Genomic DNA, 17,067 nt, shown 5'->3' on the forward strand with positions numbered 1-17,067 from the left:
ACCTCTTGTTCCATTAACTTGAGACTGGAAGCATGAAGCACAGGGACAGCAAAGGAAATGATGTTTTGCAATGTTTTACACCCAACCTTCTTCCTCCTGTAAAGCCTCCTAATTTCCCCCTCACTGCAGGCTCAGTCCTGCACTTTGAACTGACCCAGTCAGGAGCCAGGGATGGCAGGGTCATGGGGAGCCTCCAGATCAGCAGTTCTAGCTTTAAAACAGATCCCAAACAGTCTCAACAAAACAGAAACAGATACTTCATAGCATATTAGGAGGACTATAGTTCCTTTTATGGAAAGTAAGCTGTATGGATTCTCCTGGGTTTGTTTTGTTTTGTTTTTAGATTTTCACTTCTTGCCTTTATCTTTTGCTCTGTTTTTATCTTCATTCTACTTTCCATTTGACCATATCAAGTGAGAGGCCATAACACCAGCTCTGGGTTTATTATTTCTGCTTGGTTTCTTTTTTCATCATGCTTGCGATGTTTGATGCTACTCACTTTCTTTTATGTACATGTATTCATGTTGTGTGTGGGTAGAGGCATTGGATCCCCCTGGACCTGTCATCACAGCCACTTGTATGCCATCCAACATGGGCGCCAGTTGATCTCAGGATCTCTGTAAGAGCAGCATGTGCTTTTAACTGCTGAGCCAGCAGATTCTGGTTTTGCAAATGACTGTGAGACTTCTCTGCAGCTTCTTTCTGGATGAGAGTCTTCGAATTATAATCATGGCTTAGAAGGGCTGAAGGCATTTCATTGCAGAGGTTTTAACTTGTCAGAAAGAGCATTTCTCTCATGAGGAAGACAATAATTAGCAGATTATAAAACCTTGTCAGAGCACTCACCAGAGGCTGCGAGAAACACTGACAAACGTATCCCTAGGGAATCAGGGGCTGCAGAAGGTTTTCCTGGGTTGGTGGAGTTCCACTCTGAATAGATAGTGAGTGCCCACTGCTGCTGTCTCCTAACTGACGATTACTCAGTAGCCTTGCTTGGTGTCATAAGCAACTCCATAGGGGATTTTTCCTCTCATTCATAGGGATCACTTATTATTTCTCTGTCCCTAACAGCCTGTCATTTCTGCTGTGTTGGGCATTGTGAAGGCATTAGTGTTTTCTCACATAGCATCCAGTCAGGTAGGATGGATGTGCTGTGCTTTTTATGAATCTGGTGTAGATTATATTGCAGGAACTGAACAGGTATTTACTAATTACCAGGAGAAAGTCATCCTTAATATCATTCCAATTCATACACATGAAACTCTCTGAATTGTTTGAGATATCTACACTCTCATCTTTGCATTTTGAGTTTCTTCAGATGAGGGAGATAATTTGTGGTTGGTAGCTAAGTCTCATGTTACTTTATCAATGCTTGGGTTTTAGGACACCGCTGGAGAGGCAGGAATAGTACTCTGCAATCTGGTAGAGAGTCAGTCTAGGGATATTGTGAGAACCTGTTAGAATAATGTCTGTGCCATTTACAAGTTGCTTTTCTTGGCTAGGCTACTTTAACCTGTTTCTATCGGCAGAATAAGTGCAACAAAAAATTATTTTGTAAGAATGTTAGATATTTTTTCTACAAGACAGGTTTAGGTCTTTACCACATGATCTGTTCTATAATCCAGCAGTAGCAGTAATTAGAGGTGTGTTTCAGCAGCTTCAGACTCTGCATCATAATGTTATATGTGTAAGAACATTAAGGTTCTGGTAGCTTTTGGCTAAGTTTTCACTTAGTATCTCAAAGAATTATGTCTATAACCCCCTCTCAAAGCTCTTATTATTCTTTGTTTATTTATTTTATTTCTCTAATTGAGATTTTCAGTACCTCATTCTAAACATGCAAGTGGGTGGCAATACACTGTCAGCAGATTGCCTGTTGTTGACAAATGATAGGGCACCGGGCTGAAAGTGCTTACAATCCTTAACATACTGGTAAAAATTCACAAAATAGAGGAAACAATTTTCTTCCAAAAAACCATGCCCGATTCTTAGTAAATGAACTTACACAACATAGATGTGTTTTAGCTTTCACTTAATTCTGTGGAGATTTTGAATGATTTCATAAGGAAAAAGTAATAAAAAGACACACTCTTCAATACTGTACACACACACACACACACACACACACACACACACACACACACAACCCAACAAACTTGAGCATTAGAAAGCTATCCCTGAAGGTGTAACAGTGGGACGCATATCTTGCCTGTAACCAACAGCTATCTAATTTAACTTGAGATCCACTCAATAGGAAGAAATAATGCCTGCTTCTAGAAACCTAGCTAACTGTCCAGGGATAGTGATGTCATGGATCTGTAGGATAAATCCTACCACCACCACTTTGCTAGATAGGCATAATTTCTAACTACATTCTAAAACTTATCCTTTATGCCCGCAGATAAGTGCAGCTACCATCACTCATCAAAGCAGCTTCTTTTTACTGCAAATGGAGACTATTGCAGAAAACTATAACTAGCCCAGCCCCAGTGGCTATATCTGCAATACAACAACTGCCCATGAGACCAAGGGAACACTGTAGAAGGGGGGCGGGGGGAGAAAGATGATAAAAATCAGAGACATCTGATTCTCTGAGGTTGTGTCTCCTAGAAATAACAGGAATACCCAAAGATTTGGCTGCATAACCTGAACAATGACAATACCAATAGACATGATAATGGGAAAGGGGAAAATCTCCTGAGGTTACAACCCTAGATAAAGAGCTACATGCAAAGGAGAACAGATGCATTCAGAGTGGTGTGGCTGTAGACATCAAGCCCTGACTAATACACATATGGACTCCCAGAGGCTGAGAGAGCAAGCACAGGACCATATGGGGCTGCACCAGATGGGGCCACAGATCTGACAGGAGAAGTTGACATACGCGCCATCCCTAACCTGGAAGCTACCTCCATTTGATAACCACTTAACGGATGAAAACTCCCTTAGTTTTCTCTAAGGGAGTCTTAGTGGGAAAACAAGCTACCTTTGAGGCTAGGCCACATTCCCAGATTGTTGGCATCTTTCAAAGCTCCTTGTCTCATGATGTCATGTCAGACTTTTTGTTTTATTATTTTCCTTTTATTTTATTTGTGTATATTTTTTAGCCCTACAGGTCTTAATAGATTATGGCTTCTTGTTTTTTGTTTTTATGGAATTCCTTAGTGTGTAAATGGGTGTGTCTCTGCATTTATAACTGTTTTGTGTGGCTTTTCTTGGGCTCTTTTTTTTTGTATTATTCTGATTTTTTTTTTACCTTAGTATATTTTATTGTATTACTGGTGCTGGCTCTGGTTGCTGTCATTTCGGGGTGATGGTGATGGGGTTTGGCTTTTGTTTTGGACAATCTGGTGCACTGCTTTCTTTCATGGATGCTCACGAGCTGGCAAGGGCCAAAGCTCCTGAGCGCGTACCTGAACAGAGTCTTCAATGTGGAAAACAGCCTGCTTGTCCTCTTAAGAGGGTGAGAGGTGCTCCCACCCACTCTTGGCCTCATGGCATGAAGAGCCAGGACATCACAGAATGTTCCAGGTGTTTTGTTGGCCCGCCTCTCTCTACACACTCACCCTCTTCTTCTTTATCTTGGCTAAAGCTTTTCTTGTCTGCACATAACACCAAACTCAATTATTTGAATGTTTAACTTAATATCCTCCAATGATTTTTACCTAGCTATAATATGAGGTAACAATAGCATTTCATTTTATTTGCTTGATTAATTAATTATTGAGTCAATTTGTAATTTTCTGTCTCTGCAACATTAAAGCCTAATATTGTGTTGTCCTATTACTTTTATTTATTTTTTAAAATTTATTTTATTTATACAGTATTCTGCCTGCATGTGTACCTGGAGCCCAAAATAGGGCACCGGATCTCATTAAAGATGGTTGTGAGCCATCATGTAGTTGCTGGGAACTGAACTTAGGACCTTTAGAAGAACAGACAGTGCTCTTAACATCTGAGCCATCTCTCTAGCCCTTACTTTTACTTTTAAAGGAAGAAACATAATTTGTTTGGGTATGGCTGCGTCACCACACTGGTTTGAAAGTCCTGGCTCCAAGGTGACATTCCTTTGAACAGAATTCCTGTGCTACTGTAGCAAATATTTATGCGTAATGAAATGGCATGACACCAGCCAAGTGGCCTTTGTCTCTATTTCTTCGTAACCGTATAAAATCCTTGGCATTGGGAAGGACTTTCATTTTAGTTGTTCTTGGTGCACAGGAAAGGAGTAAGCTCATTGTTAACAGGAATTCCAGGGAGGCCTCGCCTTTTGGTAAAGCATGGGTTAGCGCGGGGTAGCACTTAAGACCAACATTTGTTTTCTTCTTCAGGGGATGAGTGTATTCCTAAGGGGAAACCAGGTGAATTAATTTTTCTTCTCACAGAAAAGGAACAAGAGGTCTAGGAAAGATGAAGCATATGCTATTAAATGCACATTATCTTGTACAGGGGAGCAACCCCTTTACAGAGCCCTCCTGGTTGTAGATTTAAAGTGTGCCCTCTCTGCCCATTATGGTGGAAATAATACAACTGGAAAAGTTTAGAAACGTAGTGCAGTAACTGCCTGAATTTTAGAGCAAACACACTGGGAACTTGTAAGAAATGACTTCATATGTATTTCATCAAGAATTATGTTTGAAGGCACCTTGGAGGGGAACGGGTCAGCTTTGTTCTTTGCTGTCTGACTGACCAAGGCAGCTTTCTTCTACCCTGTCCTGAAATCATTGGTTGATTTCTTGTTCAGGCTCAGACTCCTGGACTGTAGCTCTCTCCATTTTCAGCTTTGTGGCACCTTGTGCGTTACAAGCAGTGTGAGGACAGAGTGCAGAGCTGGTCCAAGAACATGTGCTTTGGGATCATAAGGCCTGGGTTATGTCTTGGCTCAAGTATTTGCCAGACAGGACAATGACCAAGCCAATTATTATTTCAGAGCTGTAGATCTCTAAACTTCAAGAGCAAGAATAAGCTGCTACTGTTATGTAGGGAACATCACCAGAGTTAAAAAACTAAAGTAATTTAGATAGATTGATATTTAAGCCAATGTCAGCTGTTCTATTTTGTGTGTGTGTGTGTGTGTGTGTGTGTGTGTGTGTGTGTAGTTGCCCTTTTATACTAGTATAAAATGTTCTTGAGACAGGGGTTCTGAGTTTTCCCCAGGGTCTGTCCTAACTCTTGGCACAATCATTCCTCCATCTTTTGGCTAAGATCATGTGTCATTGCACTGGACCCAAAGTAGGTAATTAAAGAGTGGGCTCCAAGACAGACCCAGAGCTTCACAGATTCAAAAGCATTAAAAAAATATACTTGAAAAATGAATGAATAGGCCATGAACATAATTTGAAGGCTGTCTCCCTATTATATAATTCATCTGTCTGATAACAGGAGAATTCAAAGGATTTTAAATTAAACTTGGGTCTCTTTTGTAATTATTTTTGGGAAGATTCTTATTAACATATATCTGATAGTCAATACCGTGGTCCTAGGTTCTTGGGCCAGACTTTAGGAGGTAGGCTGGGTGTTTCCAGAAGTTAACCTGTCTCATCAATGAGTCTTTAAAATAATAAAAACATTTTAAATGCCTTATTCCGTATGTCTCTGAGGGTTTTGAAGACCTTATCTAACTATTTTACCTTATCTTTCTATAGAATCATATCTATCTGTTGCACCTAAGATGTATATTCTTGTGATAAATATAGACTAGTGACTGATATGGTCATGATTTGAAGATTTTTCTTATATAGATCTCTTTCAAACACAAATATTAAAGTAGCCACTAATAATCCCTAAGGCCAACATGCATATGGCCTTCCTCCTTTTCCACCTGTGAACCTGCCATTTTCTGGGAATCTTATATATAAGACTATAGTTTGTTTACAGTAAAAACATACGTTTTTTCATCTCCTGTGGCCCTGTATGCCTTTGACTCTTGTGACCTATAGAAACAGTACATTTAGTATAAGGGGAGACACAAATCTAACAGAAGAAAACAAATCACTTTAGTGATCCCCTAGGATATGACTTCAGCAGCCACCAAACCTTATACAATGCATCGTCAACACATTTAGTGTGGCTCTCTGAGAATCCAAGCATCACACTTGGATATGTACAAGTCTTTCTCTGAGTGTCTTTCTATTAACGCTGTTCTTAATTGCACACTAAAAGCATTATTAATAAACTCTAGATTTGCTTCATAGTGGTTCATGCTGAATTTTTTTCCTACCCCACAGGCAAGAATCTTGGCCCTTGCCTGGGCAGACATCTCTGAAAAACTGCTCAGGTTGTTGTGGGAAGCGTCATGGAGCTATTCTGTAGCTTTGGTAGTGTTGTTGCTGGTAGCGGGATAAAGTCATCTGCTTTTTCTGTGCTTATGGGACACAGTCATCTGCTTTTTCTGTACATAAGGATGTCTTGATTTTGTCTTCAGTGAGGTTAGACCATTGGACCAGTTATAAAAGCTATGTTGTGTCCCTGGAAATGGGGATAGAGATGAGCAGAAGACTTAGCAAAACTCTATCAGAAATTTGAAACAGCATTATTGACCCGGTTACTCTAAGAAAAAAGCTGTGGTGGATATATGCTTTATTCATGCCAGGATAGGGAAGATTAAAGGTAAAGATGATAGAAATGAGAACTTTGTGGCTATTTTGGCAATGAATATCTCAAGTTAGGACTGTGGGTGAGAAATTGTGTGTACCAGAGCAAAATAAAGTGTCGCTGTATCACTATAGAGTTGGGGCATCTTAGTCATCTTTTCTTTTTCATGCCTGAGTTCATGCTGCCCCAGCTAAACACAAGAGCATTTACAATGTTGTTTATCTGCCTCAAACAAATGTGCTGCTCTGGACTTCCTGTAATTGTCTTGTTGCCTGGCTTTGTTCTCACCCCCTCCTCCAGTAGGGATTTGCTGTTGTTTGTATTTCTAAAGGAAAGTACATGCTCAAACCATTTTTAAAATTTGGTTTTTTTTTTCTATGTGCTTTAGAACATGGTCCCACCTATGGTCTAACTGCATTATACCTTATACTTTGAGGCAGTACATTTTGACCCTCCTCGCTTCTGGTGACTTCCTGACAATAGATTTTTGAGTTACAAATATCTTTACATTTATCCTTATACATCTGCACTTTCATTGAAATATGAACTTAAATTTTGATTACTGTAAAAACACTCTTTCTCTACCTTGGCAGAAGACAAAGTTTTCCTTTCCATTATTTTACTAACAGAAAACAGCTAACTTTAAGTTAGATGTCATGTATATATATACTCCTGGGTCTTCCAACACGGCATATGGTGTCTGACCCTTAGAATGGGTATAAAACTGAAATGGTTTCCTATAGGCCTAATATGACTGCTATCACCACGTAGCAGAGATTGCCATGGTGGTCTACAAAGTACCCTGATCTAGTAATTATGGCAATGGCATAAATGAAACCACACAGTGATACCTATGTTGATGATAACGCTAACAAGACTATTAATGTTCTCTCACGGAAACACACGAGGGGGTCACTAGACCATTACCCAAGATTCCAGCCACTCACTCTCTCCTGCCCACAAGTGCATGTGGTGTTGGAACGTGCTAGAGAGTACAGGAAACAGGTCGACAGACAACAGAGTTTAAGGTTTTATGAGGCCATTGCTATGCTGGGTGGGACTTCGTGGTAACGGGTCAACCATGCTCCTTTAAGTAGTCCCTTTAAGCTCGTTGCTCCACCAAGCTGGACTTGAATGGAATCATTACTTTGTTCTACTGTTAGTGTCCTATCTAGAGTGGATGGACTGAACTCTCCTCTCCTTGAGAGTATTCACAAAGCAGAACAAAAGATGAATTTAGGAGAATCAGTTGCATGGCCCTAACTAGGGATGGAAAGTCTAGCCACTGTAATTGAGCTATTTGAGACAGGAACATTCAAAGGGCCAGGCCAAGTATCTCTTCCCATGCAATACAGAATGGCACACCTTTATGCTGTGGCAACAGTTGCGTGGTTACTCTTATGAGGAAGAAACACACAGCTGAGACTAAGCTGTCTGCCTAGAGGAGAAGTCAGGATAAAATGGTCTGTGGAGATAATCCTGGTGAAATCACCTTTCTCTCTGGAGTGGCATACCTTCTTGAGGAATGCAATATGCTGAGAAAGAACAAGAAAGTAGTTTACATATAGGGTAAGCATGCAGATGAAAACATTATGTAGAATTTATATTAAAAGAACTGAGCACGAGAGAAGGGAGAATTGATACCCAGTACAATGAGCCTGATAAAATTCTTTTCACAAGAAAGTTAAGAAAAAAGTCAATATATCAGGGACTTCAGGACTGTTATGGAGTTTTTGTGGTTTTATTAAGGTGCCTGATGACTCTTTACAAATGAGGAGATCATAGCTGTCGAAGGAGATCTCCTAGGATGGTACCTACATCACCTGCTTCCTGAACAGGCAAGCCAATGCTGCCTGCAGAACACCAGAGGTTTCATCTTGGCCTGCAGATTTGCTGTTCCTTTACTGGTGTGCAGAATGCTTGGGCATGAATTGGTTTTGGAGGCTAGTATGTCTTAATTCATTGCAACACCACAAAGTACACGAAACACTGGGAAGCATAGGTAGATATGGAGATAAATGGTTTCAGTTCAAAGAAAACTAAGCTTATCCTGTGGGTGAGCAATTGTCCTCCCATAGAGGTGCCTCTTTGGTGGAAAAGTGTGGTGGGGCAGAAGTGTTGCTGAGACACATCCTGCATATGACATTGTTCGGTTTTGCCTGACAGTCAAGAGTGTAAAGGTGTCTTGTGTGGTTGAAGGAAGTGGGAGCCTGTAAAGGTAGAGATTATTTAATCCACCAGCTGTGACTAATGGAGGGCTCAGATAACTCATGGCTCATGAGGACAGCTGTATATAATAGAAAGCTAAGTTTGTATTGGGCTTTGATAACTTTTTAAAAAGTATCCCCTTAGCTGCTAAGTTTCAGGACCAATTCCTCCCTGCCTCAGATGGATGATGGTAAGTGGACCTTCAGAAATTCTTTTCACATTCTGTTAACATACAAAAAAGGTTCATAGCATAGATGAAATAGTAACTGCTGAGGACCTTACACATTTCAAAAGAAACTGGAAGAATAAAACAGAAGTTAAAGAATTAAAAGAACGTCTCCTGCATCGGTAGCAGATGACCAGAAGCCATAATTCAAATAAAACATTGAGTGCTTTGCATGTATTACTGTCCTTACATATTATTGTCCATATATATACACCCCTAGGATCTTCAAACCATATAGATGGACCAATATGGTTGCATGTGAAAATTAGCTGGTAAGATCTTACTGTTGAAGACATTGCATGCTCTGATTATGGAAAAATTATAACCTGACTGAGGTGAATACTTATTCCTTGTTGGCTAGCATTTCTAGTATGAGAAGATGCTGTGTAGAGTGTTGAAGATTTGTTGCCAGTGGTTACCTATCAGCAAACCAGGCAAGATATATCTGTAGGTGTAACAATGGCACGAATATTATTGACCCAGCCAACTACTTTCTAGCTGTATTAAAGCCTTATTATACAGCACGGGACTCATATTTATACTGCAATCTACAGAAGAAAACTTGGCTAGGAAATGATAGAACTTAGGGAGACCTACTTCAATTGTTTTATTAAGTAGATAGGATATGGCTGTCAATGCCTTCTGAACAATTGCGTTTATGTCTAAATATTACTACTGCTGTCTTCTTTTGTTTTTTTAGGTATAGCATGACTGTGGTGATTTGCCTATGGAATTTCCTCCACCGGGTCACACGTTTGAACACTGGGTCCCAAGTTGGTGGCACTGTTTGGAGAATTATAGGACTTTTAACAGGTACAGCCTTGGTGAAGAAACTGTGTCACTGAGGGCAGGCTTTGAGAGTTGATAAGAGCTGCCAGTCCCCCGTCTGCTTTCTCTGTTCCCTGCATGTGAATCAAGAAATGATTTCTCGGCATCCTACTCCACCCGCATGCCTTTATTCCATCATAGACTCTCCCCCCTGAAATCAAACGGCCAAATAAACTCATCCTTCCACAGGCCAGTTTTGGTCCTGGTGTTTTATCACAGTGACAAAAAAGTAACCAACACAGTGACCATCAGCACCATGGATCAGGTTGCTGTTGTGATGCACAGGACACCTTGGTCCTGTAGTTATGGCAATGAAGCCAGTAAAAATAGGATGTGGACCTTTGAGGATGAAAAGTTTCAGTATGACATATGGAAGGAGATGAGAGAAGGAGTAAGGGATAAAAGTGGCTAAAACTCACTAAGGATCAAACAATAATAAAAATATTTTATGAAAAAAAACCCCCAAAAGTAAAAATAAATAGATGAGTGACAAGAGAATGCAGCAATGGTTGGGCCTATGGTAATGATACCAGACTGTTAGCATCCCCTATAAAAATAAAAGCAAAGAGGGTAATTAACCTTACCTAAGATTCCAGCCACTTACTTCTTTCACCAGATCCTTTCCCACAGCTACAAGTGACCTTGAAGGGTACGATGGTATTTTAGGGTGGAAATTAACTGGTAGAGCTTTTGAGAGTCATTGCCTATGCTTACTAGGGTGGTACTTTGTTTTGTGATGCAGGTGATTTTGAATTACTCATCCTTCTCTATGCAATTGCTCAATCATGTTTCTCTAAGTGCTCACAATAAGCTCATTGGTTCATCAAGATGGAAGTGGATGGGATAGTTTCTTTGCTCTGCCACTAGTATCCTTTCTGGGGTGAATAGACATTGTTCCCACCTCCCTAGGAAAGGTCATGTCAGGCATGCACTCCACCAGCTGAACTACATCTCAGTCTCTGTTCAGGGACTCAATAAGGAGATGAGAAAGATGTTCGTAATTATGAGGATGTGTTTCTTGCTGATGGCTAAGAGATAATCAATTGGTAAAGTGCACCTGGAGAACAGTCAAAGTTGCATCACTAAAAGAAACATAATAACGAACAAGGAGATAAAACAGAAATTCTGAGTGTCAGGCAGTTCCAATATCTCCATTCTAGACAGACCTCACAAACTGGCCTCGGCCAGAAATATGACACAGGGGAACAAACCGTAGGGTGATATTTACTTCACCCACAAGGTCCTGTGTAGCAATGAATTATTTCTCTTAATCTCAAGGAGACAGGAACTTCAGCTGGACTTCACAACTGAGTTAGCCATACACCATCGAGTCCCTTACGAGTCAAGACTGCTATTCTCCTGTGTGTCTACTCTGACTGTTTCACTTGCCTTTAACTGAGCAATGAAACAATCAATCTTACTTGCCTTCGATGCCCCATATAATCAACGTTTACCACCTAGTAGTGCATGTGTACTCTGATAATCATTTGCTGTAAACAACAAAAATAGCAGCTGGAAGTAATCGTATAGGATGACTATCCACTATAAATGCTGAACACAACATTTGGATGCTCTTGATAAACAGAGAAGTTTGGTAATACTGTTTGTTATCCGAGTCAGTTGAATCAGTGACTTAAAACACTATTAAAGGTTTCTGTAAATTGTTGCTTGTTCCTTTCTGATGTGACGGTTTCTGTGCTGGTCAATAAAAGAGAGCTCTTTGTTAAGGACAGGCACACAGAGAAACACAGACATAGGGACAGATGCACAATTTTGGCTGTAGGCAGACTCAGATCCGTACAACTGACAAGCAGAGCATAGAAGATACAAGGAGAGTGAAACAGAGAATTCAAGTCTGAGTTTGCTCTTCGAAAAATGGCATTATGAGAAGTACTTTGATTTCTCTCTTTAATGTAACACAGATGAATTATTGGTGGCTTTCTATTAATGTGTTAAAATCTATACAGTCTTGGAAATAGTTTTCCTTTGAGTTAAAGAGGAAGGAGTTGAAATAAGCATAATTAAAGCTGGTCAAGAATCTGGAAGTGCCTGAGTAGTACGTATACTTGGAGGAGGGAAGTTTCTTAGAAGTTACAATTAAATTGTTTGGTGTTATAGAATAGAATAGAATAGAATAGAATAGTGATCAAGAAAGGCATTTTCCCAGATAATGTGGGCAACTTACGTGGGTAGCCTGGACATATTGGCTTTATGAAATAAACCTCCTTAGCTATTGATATGTATGTATTCTGTAATCTAGAATAAGTAGAAGTCAAAGTTGGCCCATGTTAAGCCAGGAGGAAATTAGAGTCCTAGGGTGGCAGATCCCAAACACAGCACTCTAGGGAGGTTGCACCAACAGGGCCTTCTCAACTACTTTTACTGTTTATCTGTCCTCCTGGAGGGTGGTTCTTCTGGCTAAAGGCTTTGTGATGGTTCCCCTAGTTAACAATTGCCCAGTGAGGTCCCTCTGAAGGACAGGGCTCCAGGGTCAAACATCTTGTCTTTTATCCTTGTTGATACTGCAGATGCTTTCTTGTTCTCATTGGAAAGCTGGTGATCAGTTGAATACACAGTTGGATGATAATTTTAGACACCAATTTCTCCATGGAATGTAAGTAGTCATCATAGTGGATGCTGACAGAGACCAATGGAGCAAAGCTTTTGTCTTTCAGCTGGGAGTTACTCAAGTTGCTCATGTGCAGGCAAAGCACATTAATTGCTTCTGGGGAATCTCTAGGGGAAACAGTCACTCTGATATTTGCCCATGTTAATTACTACTTCCACGAACCTATCACAGCATCTGAAATTCCACTATTAAAATTGCTTTCCTTTGGAATAAAGCACTATAGTCTCAATTATCATGTCCCCCTCCTTTTCTTCCTCCTCTTCTTTCTCCTCATTTTCCTCCTCCTGATCCCCTTCTCCTCCTCCTCCTCTTCCTCTCATTGTTGAGGAGTGGGCCTAGGACCTCTTACATGTCAAGCATTCACTTAAATACTGAGCAACACTGCCAAAAACCTTCCTACAACTTTTTTTTTCAAATTTTCAGTCACAATAACAGGCTACCCAAAGCAAATAAATCATATCCATAGGGCCAGGCATAAAGAAAGCACAGAGATCAAACCCATTTCGTTTTTTAACATGCGTTCCAAGTTCACAGCCTGCGCTAACCCTGACTTCTCTTGAGGTTGGGTAAACTAATGCTCAGGGATGTTGTCTCCAGATCTCAGAATAGTGGCTGGAGCCAGCTGGCTTACTGCACCTAAGAAGAGAGGGGGCATGGGTGCATCCAGAAAGGATGGAGGTCTCAGGTTCTCATCAAAGAAATAGCCTTTTTACTAAAATTGTGAAGAATGGACTCTTTCCTCTTCAGGGCCCCAGAGCTTAGTGGGTCGTGGACCTACTGTGTTTTGTTGCAAACTTATCTTTGAATTGAGATAATTCAATTGGCAGCGAGAGTGTGCTTTCTCTCCAGGTCAGATGCTTATATAATACCCCATCCAATCTAGTTTTATTTCTAGCTTTTGAGTCTTTCCTTCCTGGAATTTCTCTCAGTGTACTCACTTTCAAAGAAGTAGTAACTTAACATTTACCTTACTTTCTACGAGCTTCATAATTTAGATTTCATTCTTGCTGATCACCCTCTAATGAAGTTGTTAAATAAGATTGTAGAGGTAGCACATTAAAATTCTGCTTGTAACTCAGTGTATTTTCATTTTAGAACTCTTTTCCCCAAGTGCTTGAGGCAGTCTTTTATATTTGAGATCCTGCTCACATCTGAACTAATTGGAATTAATTTGATCATTCAGCTATAATAAGCTTTGTGATATGGAAGCATAATTCTTCCATTTCATAAAGTGAGAATGCATTGAGGACCTGTTGTCTAAGGGGACGGAAACTGCCCATGGAGATCAGTGGCTACAAAACTCTCCTTGTAAAAAGGGACAGTTGAGTCAGACTGTTCTAAATTGCCTTGAAAGGTCTAAAGGAAATAAAATCTGCGTATCTAAGAGACAACTATACTTGCATGGTCAATGCGGCACTATTTACAGTAGTCAAGACATGAGAAGCATCTATTATCTAATGAATGGTTAAAGAAAGCATAGTGATTTTAACTATACCACCACATTTTGGTGATAAATGGAATATTTCTCAAGCATACAAAAGTATCAAATGACAATTTGGTCATTATGGACTCTAGAGGTCTCTATGCTAAATAAGGTAAACCAAACACAAGAAGGCAATGTACTGCATTATTTCACATAAGCATGAAATCTACAAGTGCTGTTTCGTGGAAGTTAATAATAGAATAGTTATCAGAGCCTGGGGCAGTAGCTGGGAGCAGAATGATGGAAAAGGTCACTCAGTTGTTATTAAGTTATAGTCAGTTAGGAGCAAGAAGTTCTGGTGTGTTGTTGCCCTATAGCAAGATCATGGATAACAATAATGTACTATAAATTTCAAAAACCTGGAATAAAGGGTTTTGAAAGTCTTCATCCTTTTTACCATAAGCTTTAAGGGAGACAGGCATGCTGTTTAAACATGATATAGCCAACATCATTTGGCGCCCTACTTTATGTATAATTTATATTGTGTACTAGTTAAGTAAATTTAAATATTAAGAAAACCAAATCCAAACAGAAAAAGTAGGATAGACAGGTGAGAGGTCACTTGTCTTGACATGTGTTATGACTGCAGAACAGACTGGATACTATTATGGGTCAGAGTTTGAGGAAGAAGTCTTTCCATCTCAAACCGCTGTCCATCCCCCATCCCTACCCTATGAAGTAAATTTCACGATTACCATAAGACAACACTGAAGCCACAACACAGAAATATATTTCCTTGGAACCAGTCCCTATTCAGGGTTGGATACCAACACAGTGAGGAAGCACAGTAAAGACCCTGGATATTTCTGAAGTCGTAGTGGTGGTGATGGTAGTGATGGTGTGTGTGTGTGTGTGTGTGTTTGAGAGGGGAGGAAACGAGCATAGAGATCATCAAGAGACACCTCTTATTTTGCCAAACACTGCATGAGGCTTCTTTTTGTGGATTTATACAATCTCATCTAAAAGACTGAATACAATACAGTCAGAGAAATTAATGAGTGTGAGCCAGACGCCACAGGCATCATTTCATGGGAAAACTTGAGATTAATCAAAAATGACAAAACATGAAAAGCCTGAGGTACCAATTGCTTTGACTGCCCAGAAGACTAGAGCAATCTACATAGATGTGAATGTACCATAAATAACTGCCTGTCTGCAGCCCAGCTGAATGAATTTGCATTAAAACTCTGAGACATGGTCAAAATCACCTCTGGAAAAACTGAGTGTTGGTGCTGGAACCTACAGGGCTTTGTAGCTGGAAAACAGGATATACTTTATCATGAAGAGCATTGACAGAAACAGGTCTGGCCACTACTTGGTCCCTCACAGAGCAAGGCAGGGCAGTGGACTTATGCTTCTAAATTCTGCTTATTAAATCTGTATCTATTCACCAAGAGAGCACTTTGTCTCCTATTGTTTCTTCCCAAAGTCTTTCCTTTCTTTCTTTCTTTCTTTCTTTCTTTCTTTCTTTCTTTCTTTCTTTCTTTCTTTCTTTCTTTCTTTCTTTCTGTATCCCTGCCTAATATGCATACCTCATCAAAGTTGAGCTCTCTGAAGTCCCTAACTTACAGGTCCATGATAATCGTTATGGACCTGTTGACCACCATTATCAAATTGATGGGATTTAGACTCTCCTGGGGGATAAACCTCTGGCCATGTCTCTGAGGGCATTTCTGGTGAGATTAAACAACAGAGGGGAGAACCACTCTGAATATGGGTGGACCTATTCCACGGCCTAGGCTTGAACTGAAAAAAAAAAATGCATGAAAGTGAGTGAAACACCACAGTTTATTTCTTTGTTTCCCAAATGGGGGTGCTACACAGCCAGCTGCCTTACACTCCTGGCACTATAGCTTCCTTGCAATGGTGGGTTGTACCCGCAGACTGGGAGCCAGAACACGCCTTTAAGTAGCTTTTGCCAAGCATCTTGTCAGAACAACAAGGCAAGGAGCCAGATACAGCGCATTATCTTAGTTGCTTAGGTCATCTATTCTTTTTTCTTCTGATACCCTGTCTGGGCAGGGTGGACCTCCGTCTTAGGAATTAGAAATAGAACACAATGTTGGTGTTGCTCTAGATGGGATATCTCAGCAAGTAGCAGGTTCACCAACATACAAGGGAACTGGGAACAAGACAGGGGGTAGATATTGCAGATGACGTGAGAACCAAACTTATTCTCAAGATGGATAAAGGAAGCCAGTTGCTTGGAAGCACAGCAGGCAGTGTGCCTTCAAATAGAAAGAGAAGTACTAGTTTCCATGCATGCGTTGAGACCCACTTGTCCTTTCTTTTTCCCCATAAAGCTCTGTCTGCCATTCTGCCCTGACAAGTGGCTAGTGCTATGAAAGCTGGCCTTGTCTTGGCTAATTTTCTCCCACTGGTTGATACATAGTATTTACTACCTCCAAACTCCTAGAAACTATCCACCACACACTGGACTCCTGACAACAGTCACCACCAGATCGTCTCTTGCCCTTCACTTGCCAACCTATTGCTTATGAAACCAATACACACCTGCTATAGAATAAAGGCTGAGCTGTAATTTTGTCTTGAGGTCTACTCCCTTGTCTCAATTCCTTGGTCAGAGACCAAATAGCCTACTGTGTATGGAGTACAAATCACACATGGTTTTTCTTTTTGCGAAGAGTCACATGTCCATATGTCTGTGTCACTTCCTGTCTCATCTGCTCTCCAACCTGGCTATTTATCATCTTCTGGCTTATTCTCTAAGTCTTGGTAGATGTCCCTTTATACCAAAGATAATAACAACTATTTAGCTTCCTAGCCTACCATCCTGGTATGTGGTAGATGCCTTTAGTAGCCATCTATTCCTTGCTGTGTTGGTTAGTATTGTTTAGTACTTTTGTGTATTTTGAACTTCTGGCCTGGGACTAACCTTTAATTACCAATATTTCTTTCCATGGCTCATATGATTCTCCATCACAGACTTAAGTCATCTATATCCATGCTGACTCCCTGAATGCCAATACAAGTTTCACTTTATATGCTTACATTTAAACATCATTTTTTTTCTTACAGTGGTCCATGTGGCTGTGACCTGATACAGATTCTTTTTTTTTTAAATTTATTTATTTATTA

This window comes from Acomys minous, assembly GCF_964271855.1.
Source record: "Acomys minous genome assembly, chromosome: 11".
Taxonomy (NCBI): domain Eukaryota; kingdom Metazoa; phylum Chordata; class Mammalia; order Rodentia; family Muridae; genus Acomys; species Acomys minous.